We start from the raw sequence: 21,466 nt of genomic DNA, 5'->3' as shown, positions 1-21,466 counted from the left end.
ATTACACAAGTCATTAAAACTATGAATAAGTGTCCCAAAGAGGTATATGTGAAGCTAGATAGGGAAAAAACTTACCCCAAGTTCATATTTGTAACTATCAGAGACAGAATAACTCAGATCCATTATCTTCCCAAAATATCTTTAGTTGAATGGTTGAAATACTTAGTACTAACCTTAGAGGATATCTCAGAAAAAAAAAAAAACCCACAAAATCAGAAACTATTAGTATATCTTCCCATTATATGAATAATTAGGCATACATATATAGCACCTTTAAAAAGCACTTAATTCCTAAAAATCACCTAAGTGAACTGTTTGAGAAATGGTGCTAAGTAAATTAATGACTCTTTTAGCAAAAGTAGGTTTTCACTTACATGCCATACAAAAATTAATTCCATTTGACCTAAAGACCTAAATATATTTTAGCAAAACTAAAAAAAAATTATTACAAGAAAATAGAGTTTTTAAAAAGTATGAGCACAGTATGACCTTCTTAAAAAACAAACAAAATTCAGAAGCTACAAAGGAAAAGATTTGTAAGAGTAACTAAACAAGAATTAAACAGCTGGACACGGGAGAAAACCTTCTCCTTCTATGCACACACACTCACAACACTGCCACCACACAATTACATCTACTGAATATAAAGAATTCTGGCAAATCAAATCACAAAAGACACATAGCTCTGCTGAAAAATGGGCAAAAGCTACGTGGTAGGAAGACTCTCGGATTGTCTCCAGTCATCCTTGTCTCCTGATTTTCGCACCCTTTGTGTAACCAGGGTCTCTGACTAACTAACCAATAAAATACAGCAATGATGATAGGCGGTCACTTCTGTGTTAGGTGACGTAAGTTTGTGGCTTCTGTCTTGCTAGCAGCCTTGCACACTGTGATGAATCAAGGTACCATATTGGAGAGGCCCACACGGGGAGGGACGGAGAGTGGATTCTGGCCAACAGTTGGCAAGGAGCTGAGACCCTCAGTCCAACAGCCCCCAAGAAATTGAATTCTCCAACAACCACAGGAACTTGGAAGTGGATCCTTCCTCAGTTAAACCTTCAGATGAAACCATAGTCTTGTGAGAGATCTAAAGCGGAGGAATCAGCTCAGCTGTGTCAGAACCTGACCCACAGAAACTGTGAAATGATTAATGTATGTTGAAGCCATTAGATTTGTAGTAATGTGCTATGTTGCAATAGATAACGAATACAGGGTATGAACAGGCAATTATAGAGGAAAAAAATACAAATCATCAACAAATATACTTTAAAAATGCTTAATCTCACTAGTGATTAGGAAAATAATGCAGCAAAATTATAATGAGATATCAATCTGTAACTGTTAGCTTAGTAAAAATGTTAAAGATTGAAAATTTCTGGAGTTCCCACTGTGGCGCAGTGGAAAAGAATCCAATTAGGAACCATGAGGTTGTGGGTTTGATCCCTGGCCTCGCTCAGTGGGTTAAGGATCTGGCATTGCTGTGAGCTGTGGTGTAGGTCACAGATGTGCTTGGATCCTGCAATGCTGTAGCTCCCATTCAACTCCTAGTCTGGGAACCTCCATATGCTGCGAGTGTGGCCCTAAAAAGCAAAAAAAAAAAAAAAAGATCGAAAATTTCTAATAAAAGCAAGATTAGAAAGAAAATAGTACTTTCATACTGTGTCGGGAGCAGTGTAAACTGGTACAGTTTTCTCCTTGGAGAGAAATTTGGCAGTGCCTTTGTAAAGTTTAAATATAGACTGTTGATTCAATTAAATCCATCTCTTGGAATCTATGCTATGGAAAGAAGAGAGACGTATCTCAGTGTTTATTGCAGCATTTGCTGTGTTTATTGCAGCATTTTTTGTTGTAGCAAAGTACTGGAAATTATCTGAATCTCCATCAGTGGGGAGTAGCTGCATAAATGATGCTACATCCATACATTTGCAGTCCATAAAGGTAGATCCGAGTGTACGAACTCGAAAATGTATTCATCATTTATTAACGGGTTAAAGAGAGGGTTAATAATAATCTTTTTAGTATGATCCCGTTTTTGATGATATGGACATACACATACATACTTTCATACATGAGAGTACATGTATGTATATGCATATGAGAAAGCCTGGAAGGATTTACTCTATTCTCAGTGGTCCCCCCTTAGGGAGTAGAAATAAATCCAACGAGAGAAGGGTATTCTCTTTGTGCTTCCTATTGTTTGAATTTTTCAGGGAGCAGTTCATCTTTTTGCACAGTATTTGTCATTCTTAGACCAACGAAAATAAATAAAAGGAGATACAGAGCAAAACGAAAGCATTCTTTCCCTGTTGAAGGAGAAGTCTGATATTCCACAATATCCCGTAACAAAAGAACCCTGAAAACAGAAACAGATGTCCTTCATTCAAGCATAGAGAAGGAAGCAAAAATAGGAGAACTGTCTAAGAAAGAAAGGTTTTGAACCAGGAGTCATCTCTTAGAATTTAATCTACGTAAGCACATGTGGTTTACATTAAAAAATTATTTTATAATGTTAAAGAGAAACAGAATATAGCTTGTTCATTTAACTGCTATGAACAAAAATTACATTGGAGAGCCCAAGAGCATTTCACCAAATAGAAAATGCCCCAAAACAGATAGATAAAGCAAACACAACGATGGAAAGTATTTCTCAAACAGACCAAAATTATATGCGATTAAATGGGGAAACTTTTAGGTTGAACAATATGAAACTGTTGTTTTTAGAAGTCAAAAATGGCAAACAAGGCGTAGTTTTATATTGTTCTCTCCAGTGTGGAGGGGGGTTTCTACATTATAAAAGCCTTTGAGAAAATAGCAAAAACAAAGAAATTTTAAAATCTCAGCTTATGTTTGCCATCACTTTTTTTTTATCATTTCTATATATATATATACATTTTTTTTCTCCTGTAAAGCATAGTGACCCAGTTACACTTACATGCATACATTCTTTTTTCTCACATTAAGTGTTCCCATCGCTTTTTTAAAATATCCCATAAAACTTTATGGGACAAACCTGAGATCCCCCTTTGTTTTCCAGATAGGGAAGCTCATTTTTTTTTCATAATAAATTATAAGGATAAAGGTTAATATTTGAGAATAATTCAGTTGTCCTTTGGGCCTAATTTGCTCAAAGCAGAAAAGAAGAAAACAACTTCAAAAAAATTATCTTTCATGAAACTCGAAAAGAAGGGATAAAAATTAGAGAAAGCTTTCCCACTGACAGCTAAACTTTCGCGGTAAATGGGAAAACATCAAAATTCAGATCATTTCAAATCTAAATTCATTTTTTTAAGAGCAAAGTAAAACAAAAACCCACTTATCTGTAGACAAATGGATTGGTTTAACAGCATAACCTATAGATAATGGAATCAGAGTGAAAAATATGGCATCAGAAGACAAAAGCAAAAGCAGTGGAAAGACTTTTCTTATAAATTAAGAGCCTTACTTTTATTCCATAAATGGCAATTTTACCTAGAAATTCACTGTAAAGGAAGTTTACCCTCCAGAAAGCCCCTTCTAATATGGATTGTCATTCAATCTAAGATCCTATTTATGATATCTACAATAAGTTTCTACATTTTGAAGCATAAATCCACAACCATTGTCCCTGTTCTAATATCATAGTAGGGGACACGGCTAAAGATTCTGCCCTGTCTTGATAAATATTTCAATTGCAAATAAGAGATATACATGCAAAATAGCTGAAGCAAGAATAAGGAAGGAAAAGAAAAGAGAGAACGGGGGAGGGTTGTCGAAAGACAATGAGGCTTCCTCAAGAAACCAAGGCGTATGATGTATTGCACTTCTCGAGGAACTTGAACATGGAAAAGAGCTCAGAACCACGTGCTCCATGCATTTCTTTCTCTGTGGACCACATGTTCTCTCATGTCTTTCTCTGAATATGTTGTATTCTTCTTCTTCTGTAAGCCACTTTCTCTGCTTTTTCATATATGTAGGAAGGAATCGCTACCCAAGTTGAGGCACTAGCTAAGACTGGTCAGCATTATCATCTCAGAAGGTAAAATTTCAAATTCCTTACCAGGAAGAATCAGATTGGTTCAACTGTGGGTGAAATCCCATAGACTAAATATGGCTATAGGGTTTGATTGAGAGGGAAAATACTGTGTGTGTGTGTGTGTGTGTGTGTGTGTGTGTGTGTGTGTGTGAGATGAACAGCAGGGGTCGTAGCCTAATAATATAAGCCTGATTCTAAAGTTCTGTCTGTATTTTCAGGATCACAGAATTCCCATCTTCCAAATATTCTGAAATATATGTATGTCCCTCTGATCCAGTCTAATGTTTTTATTGTTTATACTCTTTATATTATTATTTGTCCACATTATATGGCAAATACCAAGAAAATAAGGTAAGAAAAGAATATTGAAGGAGTTCCTGTCGTGGCTCAGCAGTAATGAACCCAACAAGTATCCATGAGGATGCAAGGTCAACGCCTGGCTTTGCTCAGTGGGTTAAGGATCCGGTGTTGCTGTGCGCTGTGGTATAGGTCGCCAGTGTGGCTCAGATCTGGTGTTGCTGTGGCTGCAGGTAGGCCCGCAGCTGTAGCTCCGATTCAACCCCTAGCCCGGGCACTTCATAGGCTGTGGGTGCAGCCCTAAAAAAAACAAAGCAAAAACAAATGTTGAAAACTAAGAACATCACAGACTTTCTGAATAAATTAACCATGCCCGTATGTTTAATTTTTACCAAAAAATAATCAGTTTGGTAGGCTGAACAAAGACATCCAAATTCTAACCCCCCGAACCTGTGGACAATATGTAGAACTTTGCAGATACGATTAAGGTAAGGATTGTGAGATCGGGACATGATCCTAGATTAGTCTGATGTGTCCTCAAGGTGATAATCGTGAGTGGCCTATGACAAGAAGAGGAAGGAGGGGGACGTCTACTCCGGGGGAGGAGAAGGAGTGTGATTCTGGAAGTAGAGGCTGGAGGGATGTGCGTGGGGCTGGAAGGCCCTGGAAGACACAGGTCTCTAGAAACCGAACAAGGCAAAGCAGTGGATTCTCCCCTGGAGCCTGCAGAAGGAATCAGCTCTGCCAATACTGTGATTTTGACTCCGTGAACCTGCATTTGAACTTGTGACCTCCCAAACTGTAAGACTGTGGATTGAGGCCATGTACGTGGCGCGTATAAGATGCAGTTCAGAAGGCGGCCATGGCCAGATCCGTGTTGGGGAGGGGGTATCAGGAAAGTCCTGAACTTCGAATAAATCTTGAAGACAGTGTAGACTTCGGTCGGGTGAGCAATGGAGGGAAAGAATGCTCCAGAACAAGGGAGCAGAGTGGCACTGCAGGGCCTGTGGTAGAGCTGATGCTGACCAACATGCAGGTGGCTATGAGCCTTTTATCAGAAAAGTTTGGTCATGAACATTTTCAAACCCAAAACAAAGTTGAAAGTACATTACAGTGAATGCCTGGATACTGCTTTCCCAATCCTACCGTTAATGTTTGTATGCTATGTTATCACATGTCTTTGTGCAGGAATTTCCAAATGCTAAAACGGAAAAAAATTATGTTCTAACAAGAATACTGTTATAATAAATTACCACTTTTTGGGTAGTTCTTTCCAAAGTCAGACTTCCATTGGAATCAGAGGTGCTGTTTTTGATAAGACTTCAAATAAAGAAATTAAGGCTATATCTGTGGCATTAAATAAACAAAGAAAAACCCTATTGCTGAAAAATATAATCCATAGACTATATAATGCGTTCATGTATTAAAAAATTACCTTTTGTTTTGTGTTATTTTTGTCTTATTTTGTTGCAGCTGTAAAGGGTCCATACCGATAAGGAATACTTGGTTAGCGATTTAAATCATAGTTGGTAGTCTAAATTCTCCCATCCAACTGATGATTGGATTTCCAGTTTCTAGGTTTTTATGAAGACTATGCGGTTAAGCCTTCTTAGGATTTTAAACATTTTATACACTCCTTATGGTAATTTAAGTATGCGTCTAAGAATCTGTTATGAATATGTACGATAAATACGAAGAAAATGAAGAGATGGGCTGAGAAATAATCTTTCATAAATAAATGCTTTACTCATGCATATTCCAGGTGGGAAAGTTTTAGAAAAAGAGGCATTTCTGAGAATGTATGAGATCTAATTTGAAATCATGTCTTAGTTCAATTGTTCTAAACTTCAGTGCACTTGAGAATCACCCCCAGCGTGTATAAAAGTGCAGATCTGACTTGACATCCCAAATTCTAGTCACGCGGCCACGGATAGGGTCCAGAATCTGCACTTCTCACAAAGGGGTGCACGCCGTGCAAGGGCACGCTTTTGGGGAGACTCTTGAGCAAACCCCAATTCTGCGGCACTGGGATCCGACGGAGCCCATCTCCATTTGGACACGGTTTTAGTGATCTTTTTTGAGTACTTATTATACATCAATATTAGTGCTATAATGATGAGTTATTTGAGCCGATCCTTCCACCGAAAGCAACTGAAAATGCTGGATAAAATACGTGGTTAAATGCCTTCTTCGAAGCCTCTCACCACGAGGTAAGAAGTTAGCAGGCCGAAATCCAGGTGAAGGTAGAAATCCTGCTTATGGCTGAGAACCAAAGCTACTTTTACTCTGAGGGTATCTGCTCAAAGGGGGAAAACCGAAGGGCAGTTTTCAGAGTTTTGGCCTGTGAGACCCTCAGACGAGAGAGTCTAATGGGAGACTCTTCCCCAGTAGAGCTGGGACTCCAAGGGGCCTGACCCCAGCGTAGGAGGACCTAGAAGCAATTCCCCAGCTCACACCACTAGAGAGAGCAAGGAAAATCATCTTGGTTCTGAAGGGCTGGGGAGGAGAAGAGAGGATATTTCTACGAGCACTTGCAGCCACAGGCTAGCGATGGTGCTGTTTCTCAGCCCAAATTTCTGTCACCTGAATGGACAAGGCTATGCCATCATGTAAGCAGAAAGGCTATGGGTGGTCAACTAGGAGGCTTAGCAAGTGTGACCTCGCCAGGGTAAAGGGTACCTGACACTGTTTCCCGCCTTCCTTCTGTGAGCCAAATGGTAGCTCAGTTGCCCCAACAAGAAAGATAATCAGTGCAACTCGACTGGCTGCGATTTCTTGCTCAGTAACCTGCTGATTAAAAATGAACTTTTCATAGAAAATGTTTTTTATTTCCATAGGCTTTGGATATATTAGTGTATGAATACCAGAATTTTGATGTTTATATTCATTTGCGTTCTGTTTCATATACTAGTCTTCTGAGTTCTGTAGTGTGAATCTGTCCCCTAGAAACTGTTTGCTTCTGAGGGTGCTGGCAAGAAGAGTTTCTCAGCCAGCAGGGCCGAAAACCATAACCTGCCTGGGAAAGCCCTTTGTGAGTTATCGCCATGCTAGGAAGTCTTGACTGGAGACCATCAAATCAAGCCACCAACCCATCGCTTCTGAACAACTAAAGGACATTCCCCCCCCAGTCAGCATACTCAAACATAATCCCTAGAAACGAAGAGCAGACCAGATCAGGCAGCTATCTCTGAAACGGGCCCTGTTCCGGGAATCAGAAAAAGCAGGTTTAAATACCACCTCCACTACTTACTAGCTCAATGGTTGTGGGCTGTTTAAACAATTTTATCACCATAACATTGGATTGATAATATTTATCTGACATGTAACCATGGAGATGAAGTAGCATAACATATACGAATATGTCTAACATAATGCCTGATATTTAACAATCAATGTCTGTACGTGTTGGTTTCTTTTCTTGCTTCTACTACTTTCTAATAATACAGACACATTTTAGGATTTTTTTCTCCCCGCCTCCCTCATCAAGTTGTGTCAGGAGGGGCTGGTGGTTGTTTTGTTGCTGCTCATAATCATGATAAGGAGAAGAAGAATATAAAAAAAAATCAGTGCCAACTTTTATTAAGGAAATTTGGTTTTCTAAGTTTTTCCCCCTTCTCCCAAAGACAGAGGGAAGGGCAGTGCAAAGAAGATTGAGAAGTAGTGGCTGGACGAGGAAAGGCAGTGGAGGGTAAGATTCTAGAGACCAGGGGAAAAAAGGAATTTCACCGAGGGCGTGATCAGGATGTTGCTGAGGGTCAAACCAGTTCAAACGCTGTAGAGAAATCAAGCGAAAGCAGGACTGAGAACTTCCCATCTGACTTAGTAACTTGAGGGCCCCTGGAGGACTTAGCAATAGTGTTTCCGTGGAACCGCGAGGGAAACCAGTTTGCAATAGGTTGAGGCGAGGAGACAAGGAAGTAGCCTCGAAGAATTTGGCCATGAAGGGAAGGGACGAGGCAAGGCAGGAGCTACGGAAGGACATGAGATTGAGAAGATTTGTTTGCTTACATAGGACAGAACTATAGGCATTCAAACTCTGGATGGAGATGAGACCACAGAGTGGAAAGTGCAAGACACGGAAGATAGGACCATGGGAAAGCAGAAGATCCGAAGGGGAAGAAGAAGCTGGGACCAGGGCTCAGGTGGAAAGATAAGCCTCAGAGGGGATGACACCTATTTTATCATAATAGGAAAAGGCGGGGTCCACACAGTTTTGCTTAAATATTCGGAGCCAGGAAGTTAAGGGAGCGCTTCTTGGATGGCGTGGTGGAGGAGGAATGGAAGCCGTGTTCCCAGAGTGAAGTAGAAAGAAGGGGAGAGGGTTAGATGTTGGAGGGATGTGGAGAAAGTAGGAAAAAGACAAGTCTGGAGCAGGAAGGAGAAAACCGACTGGAAATACAGAATACGATGGCAGAGCAGCACTGCGGGCTCTGCTGCAACCCACCGCTCTGAGTTTATACTGGTAGCGCAACGGAGGCCTCTGGGGCTCTCTTCAGACACTGCAGAGTTGCATTGCATAACCATGTGCTGGTAAATACTTGACGACAGAAGGAACTCTGATTTGCAGCCGGGGTGTAAATACTCCCACCATGACAGACACATCGTGTCACTGAACTCAGACTTGGCGAAAGATGCCCAGTATCCCAACCACACAGAAATAGCAAATGGAAATAACTTTAAGCACAGAGGAAGGAGCAAAAGGTAGTAAAATAAATTAAGAAGTGATGCGTTTTGATTATTCATTACCGCTGATTTTATATAATTTTCTTAATTGTAAGTGGGTTTAATTTCATTTTAAATAATAACCGTATCTGGCTTGGAAAGTTTCTGCAGAGTTACAGTCAACTCTCTCAAGACAGCATAAGCTGGCTCCAGCCTACCCCTGGTGGTGGGAACCAGGCTGAGATGGTGGAGGCTAATAGGTTGGGTGGGATTTTGCAGGGAGGGGGCTGGGATATAAACGGCCAGATTGCTTTCCCTGGGGCCAGGGACTCTCCTGGGTCTGGTAGAAGAAACTTTAGTTCCCTAGACAAGGAGGCTGGACATGGGTGGACAAGAGCTTAACTCTGGGGAAGGAAGAAGGGGTGTTAGGTGCGACGTGGAGGACGGGTCGAACGATTCAATATTGGAGTATTGAATAGGTTTGTATCTATTCTGTGACCCTGAGTTTGCACTATAAATCGTTTATAAATGTCTGGTGGAATAGGGCGTGGAAAGGGTGCTGCAGAGAAGAGCCCGGAGAAATTGTGGGCCCACAAGCAGGAAACCTGGGCCCCCTGGATAAAGTCAGAAGAAAGACAGCTCTCCAAAGGCCAAACCAGTGGGAATCTTGCTTTTCACAGTTCCCTGCACCACGTTTTCTTACATATTGTCGGGGCGGGGGGTGATATTCGGGGGCTGGAAGCTCTTTTTGGTTCTAAAGTTGTGCTGTGTGAATGAATGCTGTACCCCAGTTTCTTCTATCAAATATTTTACTAAAGAAACTTAAAAACCTTTCTTTGCATGAGGTACAGGAATAATTTCGCTTCAGTTCTGTTCAATACCCTTTACTGGGTTGGAAAGTCACTTTCCGCAAAAGAGCTAGCATGTCCTTGGCACCAACTTGGCTTTGATAATCATGATTGGATGTAATTCAGAATCATGTTTGTGTGAGATACCTCAGCAGGCAGCATTTTCATTCTTTGCAGAGAAAATATTTCAGAGAGGAGCTGTATTGTCCACATTTTCTTGTTTGCCAAAATTCTGCCTACCCTATGATCTAGCAATCCCACTTTGGAGAATATACCCAAAGGAAGTGAAAATGGAATATTGAAAAGATATCTTCATTCTCATACTTATCGCAACATTACTGACCACAGCCAAGCTATGGAAACAGCCTAAGTGTCTATCAGTGGATAAACTGATAAAGAAGATGTGGTATATATATATGCATATATATATACACACACACACACACACAATCATACAATTATATATCACACACATCGTATACACTATATAAATACTGAATAGATACACACAATGGAATGGAAGAAGGAAATCCTGCCATTTCCAATATGGACAGACCTCGTGGGCATTATACTAAGTGAGATAAGTCAGACTAAGGAAAACAAATTCTACATGACCTTACTGTTAGGCGGAATCTAAAAAACCCAAACGCACAGAATCAGAGTTGAACGGTGGTTGCCGGAGGAACGGAGGAGATGAGGTTTAAGGGTATGAACTTGCAACAAGTAGAAAAGCCGGCAGATATAATGGACAGCACAGTAACTCTAGTCAACAACCTTGCACTATAAACTTCAAAGTTGGAGTTCCCGTGGTGGCGCAGTGGTTAACGAATCTGACTAGGAACCATGAGGTTGCGGGTTCGGTCCCTGCCCTTGCTCAGTGGGTTAAGGATCTGGCGTTGCCGTGAGCTGTGGTGTAGGTTGCAGATGCGGTTGGGATCCCGCGTTGCTGTGGCTCTGGCGTAGGCCAGTGGCTACAGCTCCGATTAGACCCCTAGCCTGGGAACCTCCATATGCCGTGGGGGTGGCCCAAGAAATGGCAATAAATAAATAAATAAATAAATAATAAACTTCAAAGTTGCTAAGAGACTAATCTCTTTTTTTTTTTTTTTTTTTTTGTCTTTCTGTCTTTTCTAGGGCCGAACCCACGGCTTGTGAAGGTTCCCAGGCTAGGGGTCGAATCAGAGCTACAGCTGCCGGCCTACACCAAAGCCACAGCAACCCCAGATCGAGCTGCATCTGTGACCTACACCACAGCTCACGGCAACACTGGATCCTTAACCCACGGATTGAGGCCAGGAACTGAACCCGCAACTTCATGGTTCCTAGTCGGATTCGTTAACCACTGAGCCATGATGGGAACTCCTGATCTTAATTTTTCTCATTGAAAAAAAGAAAGAAGTGATAATATGTGACATGGAAGAGGTGTTGGTGAACACTACACTACGGCGGGAATCATTTTACAGTGTATAAGTGTATCAACTCAGCATGTTGTACCCCTTAACCACTTACATATCAATTACACATCAATTAAAAAAAAAAAGGGAGTTCCCGTCGTGGCTCAGTGGTAACAAACCCAACTAGTATCCATGAGGACACGGGTTTGATCCCTGGCCTTGCGCAGTGACTTAAGGATCTGGCGTTGCCATGGCAACTTCCTCATGAGGAGGGGCCCCTCGCCTGGGACCCCTAGCCTGGGAACGTCCATATGCTGCTAAATAAACAAGCAAACAAAAAGGCGGGGAGGGGGCTCTTCTCCCCCCTCCCAGCAGCCCTGGGAGCTATTTGCTTTCCTTTAATAAAGACTTTGCTTGCCTGCTGCCTGTGTGCTCACAGAGTTCATTCATCGACTGAGTGAACAAGAAGCCGGATTCCAGTAACATCTTTCCGGCATCAAAAAAGAGGAGAACTAAAACCCCCAGCAAATGGAAGAACTACCTGAGGAAGCTTCTTCATTCTGGGAAGAAGGAGGACCCCCAGAACCAGGACTGGGGCCACTAAACACCAGCTCTGAAAGACAATGCAGGCCTGCCTCTCCGCTGATGCTTATCTGCCGCCCTGATCCTTATTCTACTCCCCAAACTATAAGACCACCTCCTAAGCCCTTCCAAGGGGGCATAGTCTTTAAGGCTTGATGTGGCCCCCTTTGCCTGGCAAAACAATAAAGCTATCTTTTCTCCTTCACCAAAAAAAAAAAAGCCTGGGCCAGGCCTAGGTTCAAATCCCAGTCCTACCAGTTACAAATTGGGGGACTTGGGCAAGTCATTGAACTACTCTGAACCTCAGTTTTTGTCTCTTCAAAAGTAGGATAGTGACAGGTGCTGCCTAGGTAGTCATGGCGATATGATGAGTTAAAACATAAACATAGAGGACTCAGGGGAGTTCCTGTTGTGGCTTAGTGGGTTACGAACCCGACTGGTGGAGTTCCTGTCGTGGCTCAGTGGTAACAAACCCAACTAGGATCCATGAGGATGTGGGTTTCATCCCTGGCCTTGCTCAGTGGGTTAAGGATCTGGTGTTGCCGTGAACTGTAATTTGCGGACATGGCTCAGATCCCCCCATTGCTGTGGCTGTGGTCTAGGCCTGCGGCTACAGCAGCTCTGATTTGATCCCTAGCCTGGGAACTCCCATATGCGTCTAAAAAGATTGAAAAAAAAAGGCATTCAGTAATTGTTTGCCATTATCTTCTCTTGTCCCCATACCTTTCTTTTAAAAATTATAATGAAAGAAGCTGGTAATAATTTCTTGGTAATGTCCCGACCTTGACTTTATGTCTGATAACCCCACCCTCTTGAGAAACACACACACACACACACACACACACACATGTATATGCTGGTGTCCCTTCCAGGAAGGCTCCACGCTCTCACGCTCACCCTGCAAACAAGTCAATTTTGAGTCCCTTGCCACTGCTCTGATTAGAAACAGGAATGAGGCAAAGAGGAGCCAGGATCTAGTGTACTGAACGGCTAGGTCTCAGCCTCGTCGAACCTCATGTCTCCTGTTGCCCAAGTTATCAATATACCTTCATGTACTTGTCGGGCATCCTGGCATCCGACAGTCACTAAGTCCACAATCGAGTGGGATTACCGGTTCCTGGGTAGGTGCTAAGCCATTGTCTAGGTAGAGATTGGAGACCCAGGCTGGACCTTGCTCTAGTGTGTAGGTGTTTTGAGGTATTTAAGGATCGTGAACGTTCCGTTCATTCTAGAGGATGTGTCCTCTACAGTGGAGACACAATAATAGGTACAAAGTACAGCTGTGACTACACACTTATTTTTGCACTGTCATGCTACTAATACTTATTTAAAAAGTCATTGTCGTTGGGATTAATGAAATTGAAATAGCCAAAAAACAAAAACAAAAAACGCATGGCCCAAGAAAATAAGTATCACATGATACATGTTTTTTAAAATGAAGGTTGCTGTTTAGTCTACGCCATCTAGTAATAATCCCCCCCCCAGGAAACTCATTAAAACAGGTGTCAGTTTACTGGGCAGCCCTGTGTTTCACCGACAGTTGAACTGGAGTCCTGGAGGGTCATTAAAACAAAGTGAATAACCTTGTCTCATCTGCAAAATCAGCACAGGATTCTAATTTACACTTATCCAAAAAAAAAAAAAAATCATTTCTGTCCAAATTAACCAAACAGCAATATAATGTTAAGGCAATTAGATTAGACAACATTTCCAAGAGATCGAATTACACCAAATTAATCCCATGTTGGCTTAGATCTCCAGGCCAGGTATTTTCCAGGGGCCATGTGTTATGAATACTTGTGCCACATCTGGGTTTCTGTGGGCCCAAAGGGTACTCATGGTACCAGAAGGGTATAATCATAACATGTATTAAACATATATACACAGGCTACTCTGTAATGGATAATAGCTAACTAATTAGGAACAGTCAATTAGGAAAGAGGCTAATACCAGTGTTGAGAAAAGAAGAGATCCAACTGTCAGCAGTAAAAAAAAAAAAAATTTTTTTTTAAGCCACCCAGGGGCACTTGGAGCTCCCAGCCAGGGATCAGATCTCATCTGAAGTCGTGACTCAGCCACAGCTGCGGCAATGCCAGATTCCCCAACCCAGTCTGCTGGGCTGAGGCTTGAACCTGCACCCCACTACTCCCAAGACGCCACGGGATCCTGCTGTGCCACAGCAGGAACTCCAGCAGTAAAATATTAAAAATATACGTTTCGACAACAGTTGGTAAAGTATAAATAAATGAACAAATGAACATATGTAAAAAGCAGCAGCAATGTGTCCAGAATGGTTTTTAAAAGCACGTCCTTTCGTAACTTACAAACCATCTTCCCCAACATCTCATTACATGAACACATATAAATCCAAATCAAAAACTGATTTTTTTTCTCACCAGGCACAATTCAATATATTTGAACATAATAATTTGGCACTTGATCAAAACAGACAGAAGAGAGCTGCCTAAGAAAAGGGCAATGAAGAACTGGATGCCACTTTCTGTTTTTGAGTCAGCAATTGCTGCTTCAACCATTTCATGCAGATGTGTGGCGGTCCAGACTCTCTTTGGGTACTGGTGTCCTGAGATCTGGTACAATGTCATCCCTTCCCAGAAAGGAAAGAAATTCCGTTATGTCAGTGCTTAAGATGAGCTGGCTTGTGAGCTGTTAGAAGCTATTTAATTGAACCCCCCTCTAACAGCTCTACTGATTAGGAGGTATTAGGATTCCACTTTTGTCAATGAGAAAACTGAGGCCTAAAGTTTCCTGGCTAATTCTGGCAGAGAACTCAGGATCTTCAAGCCACCCCGATCCGTTTCATACCCCTCAAGCTGCCTCTTCTGGCATAAAACACAGGCAGAAAGAAACTTCTATAACCTGTGATTCCGGAGTTCCCATGGTGGCACAGCAGAAAAGAATCCGACTAGGAACCATGAGGTTGTGGGTTCAATCCCTGGCCTCGCTCAGTGGGTTAAGGATCTGGCATTGCCATGAGCTGTGATGTAGGTCGAAGACATGGCTTGGATCTGGTGTGGCTGTGGCTGGGGCGTAGGCTGGCAGCTGTAGCTCCTATTCAACCCCTAGCCTGGGAACCTCCATATGCCACAGGTGCAGCCCTAAAAATAAAAGCAAAAAAAAAAGCAAAAAAATAAAAATAAAAATAAAAAATATATATAACGTGTGATTCCACTGACCTTCCAGAGACCAAGCCCAAACCAGCAGGAAGTGGTTGCTGTTTGGAGGAGCCGCACAATGAAATGCCAAGCCAAACAAAAATCTTTTCTTCTTTCCAGGAAGATTTGGGTTTAAATCCAGCAGGTGTTTATCGAGGACCTTCTATGACGAGACCCGATGCTATGTAATTTCACAAATCTCTTTTGTCACAGCAAATGCTTTTATTGTTATGCTCTAAAGCAAGAGAAGCTTCCTATCAAAGAAAAAATGGAGTGCCCCCTGCGCTTAAGATGGACACATTTAGAATGTTCTCGGCATCTCCATTCTTGGGAAGGGATGTGATTACCGTCTAAAAAGCAAGCTCATCCGAATGCCCAAACATCAGTTGTAGACACTTATTTTATTCTTTCCTTTAACCAAGCTCAGTGTCTTTCTGTCTTTATTGTGACTAAGTACGAGGGCTTTATGCCTATGGAATCAACCCATCAATTAATTAATTCTTTATCAATAATTTTACTCAAGCAATAAAAAAACTACACCCCTAGGCATGCTTAAAAGACAAGATATAATGAAAGATTCAGGGAGAGATACACCAGCATCGTACACGTCACAGCGAGGCGTGACGAAGCTCAAGGTAGGTCCCCCCGACCCCCCATCCCCCGGGGAAAAGAACGCTTGCTCTTTCTCGTCCACACTTTCTCTGTCTCGGACTATCTGCCTCTCTTCATTTTTTTCCTAAAAGTTCTCAGGATGACATCAAAGAGGGTTCGCAACGGCTCCGGTGGCTGGGCTCCATCCGCACGGGCGTGACACTGACAGGCAGGAAGACGACAGTGCCTGCAAAAGCGACTGCAGGAAGGGCTGGGTTGGGCCCCCAGTTTGGTCCTGGAGTGGGGGAAGGGGACATGGGACAGGGGTGCTTTTGCTTCCTCCCTTCTCAGGACCAAGCCGAGGAACCCGATCTTGTGCTGAAGTCCCAGCATTCTCTCTTTCTCCCGCGCCTCGGAAAAAACGAAACTCTGGCTTTCAAAGCGCGAGGCTGGCGGAAGCAGCGCGACGTCGGCGGCACCTGCCCAGTCCGCCTGTCCGCCTTCCTGGCCGGGGTCCGTCTGGGTCTCCCCTGCTCCCTCGAAGGCCCTGGCTTTCCCACGCTCGCTCTGTTTGCAGGGCTCCTGGCTGCCGGCCACATCCCTGCCTCGTCCGACCCTGCTTCAGAGACGACCTTTTGATGGACCCGAACTGGAGAGGCTGCGGATAATTCTGAGGTCCACAGTGGTGCCCCCGCCTTTCCGCAACGTCAACGCTATGGTCCGAATGGGAGAGGCCTTATTATATGCCTTCATCCCTGGGCTCTGCGATTAGTTCACGAGATTGGTACGTGATCTGGGGTGGAAGTCACAACTCCTTCCCAGGATTTTTCAAAGTGGAGCTACGGAGAGTCATGCACACTTTGTCTGAGAGTGTGAGCCTGGAGCCACTAAGTGCGGCCCTTGAAGAGCTGGAGGGACAATCCTGATGGTGCTGGAGCCCTTGGGTCCAGTCTTCCCTCAGGCCAGCTCCGTCCTGCCCTTCTCACGCTTTGGCAGTGAGAACTGATGTGCCTGTTTTCTTAAGCAGACCTTGGGGGCTTGTCTCATGCAAGCAAAGACTTCTGACTAAATACATCAATGAAATAAATTTTTTGGTATGCTTACCTGAAAAGGAATATGCTATAACAGAAAGCATGCTGGCCTTGAAATAATATTTGGAAGAACTTTTGACTTTCATGAGTTATCAAGCACCTATTACTAACATAGGGTGTTGGGGTCGAGTGCAAGAAATACTTGACCAGGGACCAAGTGGCCCATTCGGTCCAGCTCAGGAATTGATCAGCTTCCTGCTGGGACCCAGATGCCTCAGAATTATCTTCACAACCTCATTAAGCTGATCGGCTTCATTGCTGTCCATTCCCCGCTGAGTTGTGGGGCTTCTCTTCTGCCAACTGTAGAGCCACGGGCATGGCAGAGCCCTCGCTGCCCTTCCAGGCACTGAGCGAATGCTGAGCACCAGCGTGGCAGGTGCCGGTCCGGAACACGGGCTGCCGGGCGGATACAGCTGCTCCCAGGAACTTCTAAACCATCGAACCACAGGGCTAAAGAGTGGGGGCCTTTGGAGGCTTGCATTTTCCTCTGTGGCTTCCTGACGGAATCCCCCGAGGGTTTTTTCTCTAAAGCGGGGGTAATGGTACTTTAACCATTAGTGCTTTATGAGAATTAAGTAACTGTGGGAAGCGCGTGGCATATCCACGCACACAGCTGGCACTTAGATGTGGCGGTTGTGTTGACGATGAGGGAGATGGGGAACAGCTGACTGTAAACTATTCTCGGTCTTTCCCCGAGAGAAAAGCATCGTGGGAAAACAGCTCTTCGGGGCCGCGTGATGAGTTAGGAACCGATAACTGACTCATTTTAGGGATCTGTCTCTTTCTATGAGCCGAAGTGCTCAAACGACAAAAGCCCTTAGTTCCATGCAAGAGGGTGAATCGCTATTACCTTGCTGTGGGTTTGTTTCTGCATTTCAGTTTACAAACCGTCTCATGGACACATACTTTTAACATGTTTTAGACCCTGATTTAGGTTGGTATGTCTCTTAGATTATACTGGAAGCATACGTCGAAATTCTTCCTTCTTGGTTCCGATTTTTTTTTCAACATTTTAAAAGTTCCTTCACATGTTTTAAAGGTAAGGCTGTTTTTTTTTGTTTTTTTGTTTTTTTTTTTTTCTATCTGAACGAAAAGAAAGTGAAACTGTTGCATTTCCCCAAAGATACATCTTGAGGAAAAGCAGATGTCCTTGAGAGGGTATTACAACTGTCTACCTCTGATAATTGAGGCCTCTCCTCAGACAACTCGGCTGTTTAAGCTCAGCGCTCAACAATAACCCTTTCCTCCTTTTGATCAAGTGTTTAATTTCCTTGAAAGATTTTCTCAGATTTCGACTATTACTGAAAGGATTTTCATTTTACCCTAACCCTTTAAGGGCTAAATCTGGCATATCCGTTATTTCAAAAAACGGTATTTCTGTTCATCTAAGTAAATAGTTCAAGGATTTGATCTTCTTGTCTTGCCTGTGACGGCTGAAGTGAGGAATTATTTGGAAACTGCTTTTGCTAAGTGACGGTCTTGTAAAAATCAGGTACAACGAAGCCTTGACAAAAACCCATCTTGGACAACTCTGAATTACACTACAATATAGACCAAAGCATCGATTACTTAACTGAAAAAAAAAAAAAAAGGACACTCCCGAAGAACCTGATTTTGGCTATTCTTTTACTTTCTCCCAGTTAAAAATGTATGTGTTTAACCTTCAGTTTTTCTTAAAAATCTTCAAAACCTTCAAATTTTAGGAAAATATAAAATAGTCATAAGGAGGTAACAGAAAAAAGAAGAAAGAGGTGGCCAAGATAAGACAAAAGTCTAGAGGTAAAAATTATTAAAAATTAAAAATATTTAACTATATAAAAATAGGGATGTCTTAAACATTTTAAATAGGAGTAACGAATCAATCCAGTGTGGATTCTGCCAGATTCATTCATAAACCTCATTCAGTGAGACTTCCACTTATCTCAGTCCTAACTATAAACCCTAGCTGACTGCCAAATATGGGTTAGATCCTGTGTACTAAGGAATTTGGATTTTTACAAAGGGAAAGCCTGGCCTTTATCCTGAGCTTTTGAGAGGTACTGTTTAGGGCAGGGGCCGGCTGCCCCAGGTTTTGGGGGAAGACTGGCCATATCCAGCAATCTGAGAGTAGAGCGTGGCCACACCAGAAACACGTGATTTAGGGTCAGGGCTTTGGATCAGGTAGTGTCATTGGACCTGGAGACTGAGTTCGCCCACATGGAGTCAATCAATCAATCAATCAATCATCAATCAATCAATCATGCCTATGTAGTGAAGCTCCTGTGAAAACACTGGACACTGAAGCTCAGGTGAGCTTCCCTCATTGGCAGTTCTCCACGTGTCTTGTCAAACATTGATGCTCGGTGAGTAACGCTTCCTGATTTCACAAGGGAGTGGACCATGGAAATGTCACATCCGAAACCCTCTCAAACGCTGCCCTATGTGTCCCATCCTTTGACTGATTTTATCTAGATCCTTTCTCTGTAATTAAACTCCAGCCATGAGAAGAATAGCCTTCTGCGAATTCCGGGTCATTCTAATGAATTATAGAGCCTGAGGTTGACTTGGGGAACTTGGAGTCAGTGAGGCTGGTCTGGGGACTCTGCCCTCAGACTCTGAAGTTTGTCGCACTGGCTGGTGCTCCTCTCCCCGTCTCCCACAGCACTCGGTGGCTTCCTCCGGGAGAGCATCTAACTCATTGTTCCTTTTTGTTTGTTTGTTTTCTCACATTGACTCCTGTAGTGGAAAGATGAAATGCTCAGAGAGCAGAGACGGCTTTAGAGTGGCGTGTGGTTGTTTTCTTAGCAGTAACAGTAGAGTAATAATGGGAAAACTGAGTTTCAGAGGGATGAAGAAACTTGCCCAAAGCCACATAGCTTATAAGGGTAGAGCTGGGATCCCCTGGAGGCCAGTCCTTCTGGCTCCAGAGTCCAAGCTATTAAGCACCACATTTTTCTGCTTCAGCACTTGTTGCCAATATCAGAAACACGACATAACACTTAAGTTTAAATCCTACTCCCCACACAAAACAATAACAAACAAGGACTCTCTAGTTGTAAATTCTCCTCCTCTGCCACCTCCTCCTCCTTGCTCTGTCTCTGCTTTTGTCTGTGCAAGACAGATGAACACAATAAAAGCACGTACGGGAGGAGCTGGTGATGAACAGCGATTTCGCAGAGGTTGGGTCTGGAAGACACGGAGGAGGGAAACTCAACAGTACCTTTAAGGTTTTTAACCTAACTTGGAAGATGTATTGTCCTTGATGGAGCGAGGCAATTTGGAGGGAAGCTAATAAGTTCATTTTTTCAAAAACTCTATTAATGTATCATTTACGTTCAATAAAATGTACACGTTAAGCCCCCAGGTTGATGATTTTTGACAGGTATATAGGCTGGGTACCTACCAACCCTGTGATCAAAATCTAAAACCTTTGCCGGTCCCCGGAACGGTCCCCCGGGGTCGACTTCCCTCGGCCTGCTCCACAACCATTTATCAGATCCCTGCTACTGCAGGAAAGTCGCATAAACGGAATTCTGCCTGTTCTAGAACCACACGTAAACAGAATTGCCCTTCTTTGTATATGCCCTTTGTACCTGGTTTCTTTTACTCAGTCTAAGGGCTGTGAGATTCACCCACAGGCCGCGCGTGTCTGGGTGCTGGTGGGAGTGGGCCCTTCCCTGGGGGAGGCACCGCAGTGCGGCCATGCCTTTACCTGCTATTGATGAGCCCTGGGGTAGGTTTCCCATTGTGTCTAATGATGAATGATGGACGTGGCCATGAACATTCAAGTACACACCTTTCACGGTCAGATACTTGCATTTCTTACGGTAAAGAAAGACCTAGGAAGGAGAATTCCTGGCTTCGAGGTTGATGTACGTTAATGTCTCAAGAAACTGCCACAGGGTTTTGTGAGGGGGTTGCACCACAACCTGCCAGCAATGCATGACGGTTCCCACTGCAACCCATGTGGTCGCCAGGCTTTTAAACGTTAGCCCTTCCATTGAGGGTGAAGTGGTATCTTAAAGTGTTTACTGAGGTGTAATTTGCATACTATATTCACCCATGGTAAGCATGTGGTTTCGTGATTTCTAGTTTTAGTATATTTCTATCACTCCCCAAAAGTTTCCTCATGTTTACTTACAATTTATCTCTCCTCCCACTCCCAACTCAAGGCAACCGCTGATCTGCTTTCTGTTTCTATAAATTTACCTCTGGCTATTTTAAGTAAGTGGAATCAGATTGTAGGCAGTCTTTTGCACCGGGCTTCTTTTGCTTATCATCATATTTTTGAGGCTCCTTCCTTCCTTTCTTCCTTCCTTCCTTCCTTCTTTATTCTCTCTTTTTCTTCCTTCCTTTGTTTCCTAAATAATATTTCATATAAATAAAAGATTGCTCATAGGAATAAAGAAAAAATTTTGTAGCGTATGCTACATTTTCTTTATCCTTTATCAGTTGATGGATGTTTGAATTGTTTCTGGGTTTGGGCTATGATAAAGCTGCTGACTCGCAAGCAGCTGGAACATATGTTTTCGTTTCTCTAGATTCTTAGAGTGGAATTTCTGGATTGTGTGTAACTTTATATTAAACTTTTTAAGAAATTGCCAAACTGTTTCCAAATTGGCGGTACCATTTTACGTGCCCATCAGCAAAGTCTGAGTGTTCCAATCTCTACATATCCTTCCCAACACTGGACACAATCTGTCTTTTTGATAGTAGCCATTCTGGAAGATATGAAGTGGTATCTCGTTTTAATTTTAATTTCCATTTTCCCTAATGACAAGTGCCCTTGAGCATCTTTTCACATGCTTTTAGCAATTGGTATATTTTCCTTCGTGAA

The sequence above is a fragment of the Sus scrofa genome, chromosome 4, assembly GCF_000003025.6.
Source record: "Sus scrofa isolate TJ Tabasco breed Duroc chromosome 4, Sscrofa11.1, whole genome shotgun sequence".
Lineage (NCBI taxonomy): Eukaryota > Metazoa > Chordata > Mammalia > Artiodactyla > Suidae > Sus > Sus scrofa.
This window is presented reverse-complemented; position numbering follows the sequence as displayed.